Genomic DNA, 15,706 nt, shown 5'->3' with positions numbered 1-15,706 from the left:
GAGAGGAGCCTTCTCACTGCACAAACAGGAAGTGTGAAAAAAAATTTAATACAAGGAAGCAAGCCAAAGCCAATGGGTCTGCAGTCAGATCAGTTTAGTGTCCCATTTGACACCAGACAAATAACCATTCATCTTCTACCTGTAAGCAGCATAATAAAAGAAAGAGTTTATTTGTATCCAACAGCTTCCTGTGTTGTTGGGGAAACCTAAGGTAACAGCTGTCAGCAGAGCTAATGCATGAGGAAAAAACTGGAGTTTCTTTCAAATGTTTCACTTTCTGTAATGTTGTTTTCAATCACCCAGCTCATGTATAACCCTTTCCCTAGTAGTATTCAGTATCTGGACAGAAAATTAAGAGAGAGAACATTCCTTTCCAAGTTCAAAGTCCTTGCATAGGGTTGACTGGCAGCACTCGCTGAACTTATCATCCAGCAGGAGTAATGAGTTCTCATATTTGGGACATACATTTTCTACCAAACTGAAAAGACAGCTTTAGGGAAAGACTCCAAGAATTAGGGGGTAGCCTCCCTTACCAGGCACCAGGCATACTTTAGTAAACAGAAGAAGAGCACAAGGCACCTTATAACCCAGTCTATTCCTACTCCTGACAGTAGCTATGTGATGAGCCTCTCTCTTGAGGAGCTTTCTGTCAAGTCAGCTCTGTATCCCACAGACTCACAAATAGACTTGGCCCATATGGAACATCTTCAGAGACCAACAGAAGGGTAAGAAGACATTAAGTTCTTCTAGACCTTGTTGCCTGTTCCATAGGGTTTCTCTCTACTCAAGATAGATGGTGATGCTATCTTTTTTCCTTCATACAAAAATGGAAAAAAAGCACAAAGAATGGAACTGACTTGTTCTGCAGCACTCCCACCTGCACTTTTCTTCCACAGCCACTCCTACTTCATCTCTTTCAACAACCCCACCTCCAAAGCTTCCTACAGGCAATAAGAATATGGCACATCATTACAGGTATCTGCAGGAATATATCTTCATATGTAGAATCCAAAAAGCTCTCCTGCAAATCATAGAGGGCATATAGAGGGCATATATTCACTGCTTCTACCAGCTGCATATATTCTAGATATTTGTCCACTCTTGTTTTATATTTATGTCAAGCACCACAGGTGCTGTTACTTGTCTTGAGACATTGTTTCTTATGCAGTTTTGGTTCAGATAGTTTCTCCTCACATCACCCCACCAGCAAGAAGTCTGGGCATGCAGAAGGAGTTAGACACAGCTAGGACAGCTGACCTCAACGGATCAAAGGGACGTCACACATCATATTGGCATCATGTTCAACATATAAGGGGGGAGGGAGAAGAAGGAGGAGGGGGGATGTTCAGAATTATAGTATTTGCCTTCCAAAGTAATCATTACACAGGATGGAGCTCTGCTTTCCTGGAGATGGCTGAACACCTGCCTGACCATGGGAAGTGGTGAATGAATTCTTTGTTTTGCTTTCCTTGTGCGCATGGCTTTTTCTTGACCTATTAAACTGTCTTTATCGCAGCCCACGAGTTTTCTCATTCTTACTCTTCTGATTCTCCCCTCATCCTGTTATGGGAAATAAGGGAGCATATGGATGGTGTTTCACTGCCAGCTGGGGTTAAGGCATGACATTTTTTGATCTCTAGTCCAAGATTTTTCTTTAGTTTCAGTATCCCTCCAAAGACTTGGCAAAAAAGATCAGATGCTACTGGGAGCTTAAAACATTCAGTCTGTTTTCAGATTGAATGCACTTTCTCTCTCCAGGCCACTAGTAAATTCTTAGACTTCTCACTTGGACATACTGAGTTTCTTGATCTGGAGAAGGAAGAGTTATATCTACATAGAGACAAGAGGGAGAAATAGTAGCAGCCATCCAGGAAAGCAGTCATGTAAGGCAATTTATTGATCTGAAAATGTTCTGAGGAATATCCCTTTCCCCTGTTCACACAACAGTATTATCGTTATAGTAACATATAATAGCATTTCTGCATCCAGCCAGGTGTGCTCTGCTTGGGTTCAGCCATCTGGTCTTCCCAACACTTAAACTATGAGGGGAAACACTGCATGTCAGTACTACTCTTCTGGAGAAATGCTCAAGAATACTCCTCTGCTTTGCCTCCCATTTACTGAATTACTCCATGCCAAAATGACAGCCTTTACCCATCAGGAGCCTTTCTGAGTAGCAACAAAAGGCTTTACTGACTGTGAGCTGCTATACAAAGATATGTGGATCATTAACACAAGCAAGCCTCCAGCTTCACCATTCATCACTAGCTGGCTTGACACCTGCTTTCTGGTGACAGCCTTCACTGGAGAAAGTTTGCAGCTGGCCCAGCTCTTACTGAGCTTCCTCATACCCACCAACTATTTTCACTCTCCATTTGTCAATTGTGATAATTTCTATTCAATCTGATACATATTATAAGAATATAAACAAATGCCTCTGGCTGTATCGTAGCTGCAATCACTTCCCTTTATAGCCATCATTTATTACGGGCGGACAGGTGGCCGTCCGGTGGAATGCCGAAGAGGCTATCTTCTGGACAATCATGGGGAAACACAGCCACATTTACATTCTTCCCAAGCAGACACAGAGGTGCGTGATTGCTGAAAAAACTTCACTATGCTCCAAAATTTCTTCCTTTCCCAGCCATGTAAGTCACAGAAACAAACGTGAATGTTACAAGCCTAGCCCACAAATGAACACCAGATTTCAAATTTAAACTTATTTAACACCTTTGAAAATAAGGAAGGGGTCTGAGAAGCTTTGTCCCCTGTTGCTTCATTTATGTCTTACACGTTTGATGCAGGATACATGCTTTTCTTAATACTGGCCATATGACTTCTCAAACATATACAAAACACTGAGATGGCATCAGCTTTGTTGCTCAATTGGCATTTGAAAAAAGACTTATTATGTACTAGGCACATGTAGTGTTTCATTTCAAAAAGAGCTTGGAATAATTTCACTTTGCTTGAAAACAGTGGCACCTGTAAACCAGATATATGTCAGGCTGCTTCACAACACAGGCAGCAAAATTCAGGACAGAAAGTGAACAGTATGGCTGTAACAGCACTTAAAGAACACAGAATATAATTAACATATTTGTAAAAGTCTAGAACAACAACATTTAACATTAGCTTGTGTATCAACACAAAAGGATCTCAAACTGCTTCTGAAACACTGCAATTTCATGAGCACAGCACAGCAGGAGATCAGTCTGACTTATGCAATCACAGATTGAGCAAGTCCCTACCACCAGCTCTGATAGCAAGATCTATGCTACCTGATACTTATCAACTTCTTAGAGTGGAGAACTGGCCTTTTGCATAGAGTGTTGCAAGGACAGAGCAAGGAATATTGAAGTGGAAGAGTTGCTGTAGGACCTTGTCATAGGTTTTAACATTACTAACTATCCATCATCCTCAAGACTACAGCTTATATTGATTGTCATAGCAAAGTGTGTGTTGTGAAGTTCATAAGAGCAGACAGACTAAAGGTCCATCACACCAAATATCCTGTCTCACCAACAGCTGGTGCCAGGTGTTTGGGAAAGTGTCTACATACTCTTCTAGTACCCAGTCCTTTAGGGAGCTAATAAAGCCAAAGGCTGTATTAAAACCATTCCATTTATTACCCATCAATGGACTTGAATACCTAATATCATTTAGAATTTTGGTCACCTACAACATCCAGTGAGAAAAAATTCTACTGCTAAATTCAACTTGATACTTCAGAGTGCTTTCTTCTTCTCATCTTCATGTACCCAGCACCCAGTGAAACCTAGAGACTTATTCGCCAGTCTGTACAACCTTCCCATCATGCACACTCCTGTGCCATCCTCCCAAGAAGTACAGATGAGAGTATGTTTATTACTACCAAGCATAGCAAAGTTACTATTTAGTGATTCCCCAAGCCATCAGCAATTTAGCCAAATTCTGAGGCACAAATAAAAGCACCAGACTTCAGATGTCAATGCCTAGTGACTATCTGCAGTCACTAGGTAATCCTGAGCAAAAGCCTTTACTTTCTTCTACTTTTACTCTCCTTCCCTCAAGTTAGACATAACACTTTCTTATTTTAGGAGCAGGATCTGAAAATGCACTGTAAATGCCTGCAAAGCACTTTAAGAATATGAGTAAATGTAACTATAAATATATTAAACATAACTCCCAAATTTCCCCATTGTGTCCTATGAAAGGTTATTCTGAGAGGAGCTGTGTACAGCTGCAAGACATTCCTTTGGAAACAGAGAATAAATACAGCAAACACCTTTGCTGCTTCAGGATATGACCTGGAAATGGAATCAAGTGTCTTAAAGCAGAGCTTCACATAAGCACATGGAACATGACTTGCAGCATCACAGCTTCAAAGGCATTGTAATAATATTTCTGCATTAACAACATAGTTGTTCTCAACATTTTGGGATGATCCTGGGAAACAAGCTTCTAGGATAAGCATGAAGCATGAACAGGTACCATCTGTGATCATGTCACCCAGCTGAGAATCACTGCTGCCAGCATGCTCCAGCAGAGCCTACTGTACATCAGTGCTCATTGCTGAAGTGGCTTCAGAGGAATAAGAAGAGGCAGCAAGCACACAGACTGTGTCAACATCCTGAGCCACAGAACAAGCTCCAGCCTTGGTGCACACATAGCACTGCTGAAGATGTTTTTTCATGGGCTTATGTTGTTGGTGTCCATTCAGTTTCATCCACCAGCCAGCCTGGGATATGTTAAGGAAAATTAAAGCACATAAATAATAATGTCAGTCAATATCACCCTGAGGAAACAATTCACCAAGTGCTACACCCGCCTCAGAGCCAGCAGAGGTATCTACTTTCACATAAAACCCATGTAGGGCACTGGGATCACAGGCTCTTCTGGTAATTCTGTCCACAGATCACCTCACGTTTAGTCCTGTCACATCGGTTTTCTGTCATACACAACACTCCAAAACAAAGCAAGCTGAGCAGAGCCATGTACCATCTCTTCTAATTCCATCTTTGCAGCTCCTTTCTTCCTTCAGAACTGTAACATTCAGCAGTACCTCCCCAAGTTCTCTTTGGCACCAATTTAATTAGTCTGTTATCCACAAATTTGCTTAGTTCCTCTTTAAACATCCTAGTGCTCTCAGGTGCCACAGCCTCCAGCAGCCAAGCACAGAAGTTCATCTACTTTAAACCAACCTCCTGTCAGGATTGTGGAGCTCTGCCCTCTTCTCGTACAGTAGAATTTAGCATGTAACTGTTCTCCATTTCCCCTATGTATTATCTTATTTCATAAAGGCACCTTTTGAAAGCACTCCTGCAGAGCTTTTTCCAGAGGCTACCAAATATTTGCCACCTTTGCTGTGAGAAGTGTCTGTCCTCGGATTGTACTTTTTACCACAGGAGCCCTAAAAAAAGGATCAGGTACAACCACAAGGAAGAAATGAGCCTACTCCATTCCAGTAGGCTCATTTGCCAGTCTGTCAGCTGCACTCCTCAGCCCTTGCCCTGCAAGAAGAAGCTGACTTCCTTTCCTCAAAGGAAAAAGCTGGGACAGTGAAGTCAAGTGACTTGACTGCACTGAAGAGGGCCTTGTGTCTTTAGACAGGGACTTTCAGTTTAATGGTTAGACCAATAGATGAGACTGTCCCCTGTGCAGAGGACTGTGTCTATGACCAAAAAACACTCTAGTTTCTTACCAGAAGAATCAGGTTAGAAAGATTCATAGACTGGGACTGAAGATGTAGACATTTGCACGACAGAATAAAGGCACTGCTGATGCCACCTTTATGGTGGTAGATTTCTGAGGCCATCTTGCTACAAAGAACTGGAGTCCAGAGACCAGTTGGCAGCAAACTGGGGAGAAATTACAGTGGGTTTGGCCCCAGCAGCCAGTTAACATATGTTTGGATACTATACCAACAATTTCACTATTAAACTAAAGGGTAGGACTCTTCTTTTCCTGTAGATCTTCCAAATAAGGAGGCTTTGGCTCTCAAGGTAAGCAGGGACCAGTGGCACTGTAAAGAGAGCTGCACATGGATCACAGGGGTAAGTGCACTGCCTGTTGTGTACAGTGCATGGAAGGATCTCTGCACAGGGACACACTAAATCTAGATTGATTTTAAAGTGCTGGGGAAGCCTTTGGTAAAGACACCTACAACGTGGCTGATGCTCCATTGGCTTTTCAACAAAGCACTGCCCCAGACCACCTTAGTCCCAGTTTGAATTTGGACTTTGCAGGCAGGAAACCGAGCCAGGATCAGACTCTCTTTTGGGGGTAGTGACAACAGGGAATACACAACTGTAATTAACCTAACTACTGAAAGGAACCTAACAGTAATTAACCCAAACATAACACTGAACAGAGATTAGTGCTGGTAGTTGATAAACAGTGAGTGGAGTTAACGGGCAGTGATGTGTAGACTCCACTGATGTCTCTGTGTCTCCCTGGGATTCCTGTCACAAGCAGCAGCGAAGCACGTTCCCACCTCCCCCCTTTTTCCCACATGACAGTTTTCCAAGCAGCTGAACTGTGTGCATGACTATAGACTGTCTGCCTCCATGGCTCTCCCCAGCTCACAGAATGGGAAAGAGAGAGATCCAGGAAGGCCAGGACCACAGGCCAGAAAAGGAACTCCCTACCAAAACAATCCAGCCCAAATGCTCACGGATCAGGCAAGCTCACAACAGCATCTTGGAAAGGTCACTGTTTTGGTGAACTGGTTCATTGTCAAATTCCCTCATTGCCCATCAAGGCTGTATTTCCCATATACTACCTGTGACACACCTATTTCTACCACAGTACTTTCAGTGCAGGACAAAGCAGTCTAACTCTGTCTGAGAACTGCTTTGCCAAAAGACTGCAAATGGCAGAAGTCATCCACTACCCCAATTTGTACAGCTGTTTGATTTCCCTCTCAAGGGTATTGCATCTGTCCCCTCCCAAATTTATTTTTTCCCCACTGATAAAGCACAGTAAGAATTCATGTACTATGTACTATGACAATTATTATTTTATACACTAACAAATTAAAGTTCTTGCAAGCTTTCCTCCAAATTAATTACCTTTGACATAATTACAATTTTGGGGAAAGTTTCTGCTTACTGTAGAAACTTCATACATTTTATTTGAAAAAATCTCCCACAGTGCTCTGTAGTAGTGGCCTGAGTCCTCACAAAAGTTTCTTAGTGGAGCAGTCAAGGTGCATCAAAGGAGACAGAGACCACCAAAAAAGCCCAGCCTAATGAGAAGAACAGCAAGAGAACCACACAAGTTGTGATTTCTGGAAATGAAAATTTAGCATTTCAAATCTACATAACTAGTTAAAATTTATTTCATTTTGTGTGAAAAATTAAACTCTTCCCTCACATTATCACTACAGATAAGCAGCTTTTTTTTTTCCAAACAATTCAGCCTGCTCTTTACCTAGCTCTGAAATTCTTCTGTTTCTGCAGTAGTCTGTGACAGAGGTGACCAGAGCAGAACACAATACCCTTAGGCTACCACACTGCCATTTTTCTGCTACCCATAGTCTATAAAGATTTGATTCTGTACTTAAACATTGGCTCATGGAAAGTCGGGTGCTCTGAACTTCTAGTTGAAAAACTCAAACAGTTTAAAACATAAACTAAGATACAAATGAAATCCCAAGATTGTTTGTTGGTTTTGTTGTTTTGGAGGCTATTTTTTTGCCTTTTTTTTTTTATGAGGTAATGTTTTTTGCAGAGCAAAATATTTGGATGTGCAATGCCCCAGTTCATAAAACTACAGAGCAAAATTGGGAAAATGTTTCTCACTTTATAAAAAAATAAGTCTCACTTAGGATAGTCCAAGAACTGAAGGTGAAGAAAGACAAGCTCTGACAGTAATTTGGTATGCAGTTTGACATCACATTGCAGATTCACCCACAAGTCCATTAACTTTCTCTTATTTGCAGGCATTTTTCCCACTGGGGAAAAGATATTGGATAAGAATATACATATACACCGATTTTTCACATATTTAAATGCAATGTGTTTCACTTTGAACAGGCCACCTGGATTAAATTGAATTAATTAAAACAATCCCTCACTTTTTGGTGTTTTAAACTGAAGACTGGGTAAAGGAGGGGTAAAACAGGACTTTTTATTACTCTTAGATGGTGCTAAGAGGACCCATAAATACATCTCTTCTTCCTGTGATCCCATTCATCTTGCTGCCTTTCCTACTCCTCTTTGCCAACAATCAGATCCCAGTAAACAACCTCAAGTGAAATTTGCAACTGTCAGATAAACATTAAAAATGCTTCTCTTGTCCTTTCCCATTGATAGTCCCATTAATATTGTAATAGAACAAAAAGTTATGAAAATGAACGCATGCTGGGTTTGGAAGTGAATTATGCAGACAGCAGCTGTGAAATATATACTCTTGAATATGCATAGACACAGAGATACAGTGCACCCACAAAGAAGCATGTATACACTTACATGTAATATTTTATGATACAGCACTTGGTTCTAACCTTGTGCTACTGTACACTGTGCAGCAACTCCACTGACTTTCATCTGGTGTAAATTCAACACAAAAAAAGTCAGGATTAAACTACCACAGGGTTTATTTAGGTGAAAAATATCCTATTTATAGAATTTTTCTGTGCTATTTTTTTTTCTAATCTTTATTTGTAGTCAGAGTCCAACAGTACAATCTGCTTTTGCCTATTTAATACTTTTTCTCAGTATGCAAATCTCTGGTTGTATGTCTACTGTAATTAAAAAAAATCTCTAAATCAAACTATAATGATAGAGTGGGAAAAAAAATTCTAACCTTTAAAGTCAAGCTTTTTTTTTCAAACATGCCCTTTAGACACTTATTAATTCAAATAGTATCCATTAGGAGTCTCAAAAAAGGAGTATTTCCTTCCAATTCCACAATGAAAATATTGTTCCTGATGTCCTGTCCATCTGAACCTTCACTGAGATCATTGACTGTTTTGCTAAATTAAAGACTTCAAGTATGATTTGGTTTCCAAAATAATCTCCTAAATGTCTTAAAACACCACAAGGTACTGTTGACTGTTACATATATGTATACACACATATACACACACATCCATATACAAGTATTATATTTTTCTGTCAGGCTTTTACATTTTCTGAGTCATTAATATTCTACTGTTTCAAGCTTTTCTGAAGAGATAAAAGCTTTGCAGGCTTTAATAAAGTAAGAATTCTTCAAGGGAAAGCAGGATTTCGGGGACTGGAGTTTTAGAAATACTCCCAGGTAGAGAAGAAGCTGTGATGGGTCAGTAACCACAAAGGAAGACTCCACAGAGACAAAGTCTGCCTGAGAGGCTTTCCCTGCTTGAACAAGACCTTAGCTCTCTGAACAAAAACATGCTGCCAGTTATATTGTTCTAATTCCCAATTTAGTGAAATTTTGCTGGGTCATTTCATAATGTCAGGCTGCATTCAGATGCTCCCAGTCATCTATTTCTGAATTCCCTTAATGGTACATACCCAGTATTCTCTCTCTTCTGAACCTCGTGCTTTTGAAATACAAGTCCTACAGGCTTATATCTCTATATGCAAGCCAAAAGATACTGAACTGGGAATACGAACTGGATCTTTCAAACTCGTGTGTCTCCACTGTTCAGGACACCTGCCATTTTGCACAGAAGTCACTCCTTAGTTGATTTATGCTTATATTAAGCAAAGATGAAACAAAATTACAACAAATAGAATGTTAATTTTATAGTGTTCCCTACCTTCATAGAAACAGTCAACATTTCTGAGTTGCCAATAATCTTGAAATATAGTATATTTTTTACATTTTCTGGAATACCATACATAAAGCAAAATTGATTCTTGATGTTCTCATCAAAGTCACAAAAAAGGTCAATCAGTCTTTAGTCTATCAGATTTCAACTTCTCTAGTGCATTTTGAGCAAAATTGTATCACATTCATCCACTCTGAAATACTGATTATGGAAAAATTCTACTTTAGATTTCCGCAATTTTACTGAGAGATCACCAGAAAATCAACTTCTGGAATAAATATTAATTTTTTTCTGAGTGGCAGTCAGGTTAGGTATTAGCACTTCAGCTGGATGAAATTAAAAACTCATACGACATTGTCTGTGTTGCAAACTTTAAAGTAGCTGAGAGCAAGGACTGTCCCACAGATGGACAGTCTGGATTCTCAAGAGGTACTGTGTGTCCTTCCACAGACAGCATATTCTACCAAGGTAACATAAATGACACAATTGGTCTCACTGAAAGGGTATTTCCCCAAACACTTCACAGGAAATGGTCACCATGTTCCTGGTGTTTTGCCTTGTAATTTATTGCCCTATAATCGTTGGGCTGACAGTGCACTGCGCTTCAGACCAGAACCTGGTCTTACAAACTTTACTGGCTACCTTGCACAAGTGACCTATGGGTACCACATTTCAACAGCAACATTTGCTGGAAGAGTGTATACAAAGGTGTCAACTTTGTTAAAATATTTTTGGTAACAGTTGGTTCACAAAACAACTTTTTTCTTCTAATTTTTTTTGTGTCAGATTTGTGACAAATTGCACAAAATGCTTACTTGTGTTTATTAATTTAGGGTTTGCATAACAGATTTTGTTCCTGTATGGTTAAGTCTCTAAATTTTGTACAACTTGTTACCATTCTTACAAAAATATTACTATTGGAATGTTACTATTGTCATGGAAATGTCTTCCCTGGTAAGGGAAAATGTTCACTGCTTTCTCTGGCGCCTTGCACAGCTACCCCACACTTCACTACCAACTGACTCCAGCTCCAAAATGACTTTCTGTTCAAACATTGACTGAAGCAGGTCAGTTGAAGTGTCATGGAGGACAGCACGAAAGACCTTTCCACTGACTTGCCCTCATGCTGTTATTTGCACAATGGCAGTAGGGCTAAGAGTTCCTCTCCCCAAATGGAATTCTGTGCCTATATAGTGTTGGTGTAAACAGGAAAGAGACAAATTAGGAACAGTCTGCACACGCCCAGGAATAATAACCATGAGACCCTGCCATGGAGGTCTAGGCCAAGCAAAGGATTCCCCATGCCTTTGTGAAGATGGAAATGCAGCCCACAGCTCCAACACAAAGTTCAGTCTGGATCTGACACTCTGCTCGGGGTTGGTGTTTTCTCGAGCCTCAGGGAAACAAGAGTGACAGAGCAGAGACAGAGTGTGGGGCAGAGCTGGAAACCTCCTCCCACTTAACAAAGCATCAAGAAAAATAAGCATTAAGGTGATCCATGTATTAACTTCCTGCCCTCCAGGGTCAGCATTTCTTAAATCATACAGGACATTACATTCTCTGCATAGTCTCCAGACATTTAGCAATGGATGGCAAAGGAAGCTAGAGCTCTAATGGGATGAAGTGTCAAAGAGAGCTTTTTATTTAAAGAACTAGAGAAAAGAAAAGAAAATGGATATTTTAACTTTTATCTTGGAGTTAGTTAATATTCACACTTAACTGCTGAACTGGCTAAATTCTTTTCTTTTCTTAAGGACCTTTATAAATTTCATCATTAATAAAATCAGACATTCAATTAGCAGGGAATTTCTGATTGCTAACTGAGATTTCCCCCCTAACAGTTTCTCTTTTTCACTCTTTCTAGTCTCTCTATTTTCTCTTCCTACCAAAGTCCCCCCTTCCCTGAAAAACCAGGGGAAAGTGAAAACTGACTCCATTAACCTCTGTCATTACCTAAATCCATCTCTTAATTAATATGAGTTAATATGATTAATCAAAATAATGAGACAAACCTATTAAATTAGGGTGTTTAAATTACAAATGGAAGTGGTAAAGGCAAAGGAACTGATAACGAATAGCTGCAGTCAGAGATGGAGCTAGCTCTTGAAATGATATGTGACAAACAGCAGAGAAAATTAAGAATGAAGGGAATCAGCAAGATTCATGTGAGAAAAATATTCTACATGCATACCTGTTTGAACTACAGTCCTGAAATCTGTTTAACTCCCCTGTTATAAGCCACAAATTTAAGTAAAAATAATGTCTCTGTCACAGGTCACTGTAACATCAAAAGTGATATTCATTTTGGGAGGTGATTCTATCTGGAGTGTGAAGTCTTCCCTACAGAAATCCGTTAGCAGTTTCTGTATCAGTCAAAACCATCAGTAAAGGAAATAAATGTAGCACAGGACTGATGCAGAGAGAAAAGTGCACTACAAACTACTGCTGAAACAGGTCAACATCATAATTAACATGAGTGTCCTGACCCTTGATTCCAAATAAATTTTGGGCCTGTTAAGTCAGGTCTCCCTCTGCATATTACCAGACAGTAATAAGGTGCTTAGTTTCTTCATACAGATTCTGGCTATGAAATGGTGCTAACACAGCACAGGCAAAGGCTCTGATTTTGAAGACAAAGTCTTAAAACACTCTGCACCAAGGCCGCATTAAAGGCCATTCAGACAGGCTGTTGCTGACTAGTGACTTTATACTTCATCACACTTTATCTGAGGACCTGCAAAAAATAGACACAAACACCTCTGATTTAGGAATGTCTTTGCTAAGAGGAATATTTACAGAAAATCCAGCTTCAATTTCAGTGTTAGTTTCAAACTTCTCTAAGTGTGTAGGCCCAGCTATGAATCTTGCTCACTTTTACAGGAGAGCGAGAGGGCAGAGGGGAAATGGAAAAGGTTGAGATTTCTTACTAGAAGTACTAGCAAAACAAAAAAGGTTGAAAACAGATGCTATGATCAATTCCCATTCCCTTTGTTTCCTTAGAAGAACAACAACTTCAATGTCAGATTTTCAGACTTTTGTGCTCAACCTGGAGAAGAGAGAAAAGATATCTTAAAGTTCAGCTTACACTTTAGAACTACACTCTCTCTGATTCCTCAACTAGCAATAGAAAACTCTACAACTGAAACATTTAACCATCATATGGATGGTAAACAAGCCACAGAAAGATCCAGGCCTGTCTTCTAAAAACCTCCTGGCTTTGCAAGTCCCCTAGGAGAGATAGCAGTTGGTCAGGAAACTCTGCAAAAGCATGCCATACACACTGGGGTTTGTGTCAGAGAAAACAAAACATTTTCAGAGCCACTATTACTCCTTACTTATTATGGACTTACTTATACTTATGGACTTACTACTTCTATGAGTACAACAGGACCTTCTGCATCCATTTCTTTAGCATCTCTAATTGCAAGGCACTGGAGTAGATTCTAATTATCTAATGGTCTGTTCAACTCCTGACTTCTTTGCCAAGACTACTGTCAAGGGGGCTGCTCAATGCCAGCCGTGACTCTGCTCCAGATGTCCACTGGCACTAGGCTGAGACTGTCTCATTCCAAAGGCCAAGCAGTTTTCAGAGAATGCTTTACAAGCAGTAGTGGAGCTGGATGAAAACCAGTGCTGTAGAAGTGACCTTGCACTTACATGACGCAATACCAAGGGTCTGGAGAGAACACATCTTTCCAGTTACAAGCAAGCACAACAACAATTCTAGGAAGGGTAAGGTGGTGAATTAAAGACCTACTCAGATGTCTTTTGATAGCACTGATTAGTAGCCCCAGTCCAACTGGGCACAAAGAAGCAGCAGCTATATATCTGAAATAACCAATCCTAGAAACTGCTCCAAAACAGCACTGAAAACAGGAAAAGTAGAGCAAATGTAATGGTAGGATTTGTTTCATTATGTGCTAAAATCCCAAAGTTGTCTGCACATAAAAGCACCACACATCAAAACACAGCTCCATTCCTATTGGCAAAGGAAAGGGAATATGGTATTTTGCAGGCATAGACTGCATAGAGAATGATTTAAACCTCCCAATCTTCCCTATGATTCCAAATAAAGTTGGAATCATAAAGTTCATTTGCCACATGCTGCAGCCCAAATACAAAAGACAGTTGCAAGAACTCAAAAGAGAGACATGGGTTAAGCAGTTGCCACAAGTCTGCCCATGCTTGGGCAACTATCTAATTATCTCTATTAACATCTCCCTCTGGAGAGGGAGATGTTGAGAGAGATAATTAGATAGTTGCCCAAGCATCTCATCCACAGAACTGCTTATGGGCTGTGTAGGTCTTTTCCTTGTGTCTTTGGCATAACCAGCTTTGTTGGGAGATACTCAGTTTGTTGAATTGACAAGTTTTGGCTCCCCAAATTTGCATTAGGCAGCACAGAAGCCTGCATGTAGAAGGAGACCTACATCAGATATAAGGGATTTGGGCTTGAGTTCCTGGTCTACTTTTCTGGACCTGAAACTTGACTTTAGCTCCTCCTTTAGCTAAATACTTTGAATAGTGCAACTTCTCCTTCTGAGAACAGTCTCTCCTATTGGAACTTTTTCATTCTGTGTGAATTAGTAAGTGCTTCTTTGGCAAGGGCTCAGTCCTGCAGCTGCACTAGCCTGTGGAAAAGTCCAGCTCAGATTTGCTGCAGTAAATATTTGCAGTATCCCACATAAGAATCCTGACCAGCTCAATACTGTCTATCCTACAAGCCAAATATTTTTCTCTTCCTCTGACAAAGCTTTACAGAGTGCTGATTTAACTACACATGGAACAGAAAAAAATGTGACTCACAAAATAAGTAATTGGATTTGAGAACATGAAACATACCTGAGAAAAAGTCTTGGTCTACAGAGACACTGGCAGGCTTTGCTCTGTGCCACAGACACATCGCTTTCCTTGCCACCTGCACAGTTGCTCTAGGCAGGTTCATTAGCAAAAAACAAGAAAAGCTGCTATTTCTTCCAGCCAAATTAAGATAAAAGAAGGCCAATGGAAGCAGAATGATCTGAGAGAGGCTTAAACATGAATGCTATCAAATCAGTGGTAGTGCCATTACAGAGAATGAAGGCAAGGGTAAAGGGCACACAGCTGTTGCAAGGGTCACTAAACCTGGCCACAGCCAATGTGGGAACACAGGGCTACTGCCAGGAACACAGCATCAGTATTTACAACAGGATCAGCTGTTACCTGAACTCAGCAAACCCAGCTCCACTGGAAACACAAAACAGGAAGAAAGAACACATGGCCATGTCCATTATGAGAAAGAAACAGGATGGTGTTGCACTTCTTTCATGAGAGGGACACATAAGCCTCTGGGTGATCAAAACTGCAGCTTTGGCTGCATTTTTTCTCATTCTCCTGAGACTTTCTAATAAAAAAAATATATTAGAAAGACCTCCTGTCAGCCTCCTCATATGGTTCTTTCTGCTTCCTCTATCTCATATCTTTGTGTGCCTTTTCCCATCTTTGCTTATTAATCTTTTGTCCAAGGCCTCTGAGTATTTCCAATATTGCCTCTCCCCTAGATCTGCAGACTCATAGGTGCAAAGAAAGGGGACACAACAGAGCATTTCCTTACTTGGACCTACTGAGACTTCCTTAGCACCTTTTTAGTTTTTCACAGCTCCCCACATTGATGCCCACCAGTAGAGAAGGCCAGAAACAACCTACCCGAACTCTAGGTTGAGGAAGAGGAAAATAGAGCAGTAGGGACCAAACAAAGTCTTCAGAACAGTCGGGAGCTCTAGGTGTAGGTGAAGGGTCCAGAAAACAAGACTGGAACACAGCAGGCTACCTGACTTGGCAAGATGACTGAAGGCAGCAGGTTGGAAATGCAGCCTAAGCTGTTAGCAACAGAAGGCTTTTACTCACTCGTGGCTTGGGAGCACAAGATGGAAGAAAAATGGATTTTTGCAAGTTCTATACGGATATAGAGTGTGTGTGTATGTA

This window comes from Zonotrichia leucophrys, chromosome 5, assembly GCF_028769735.1.
Source record: "Zonotrichia leucophrys gambelii isolate GWCS_2022_RI chromosome 5, RI_Zleu_2.0, whole genome shotgun sequence".
Lineage (NCBI taxonomy): Eukaryota > Metazoa > Chordata > Aves > Passeriformes > Passerellidae > Zonotrichia > Zonotrichia leucophrys.
The sequence above is the reverse complement of the archived record's forward strand: the minus strand, read 5'-3'. Positions refer to the sequence as shown.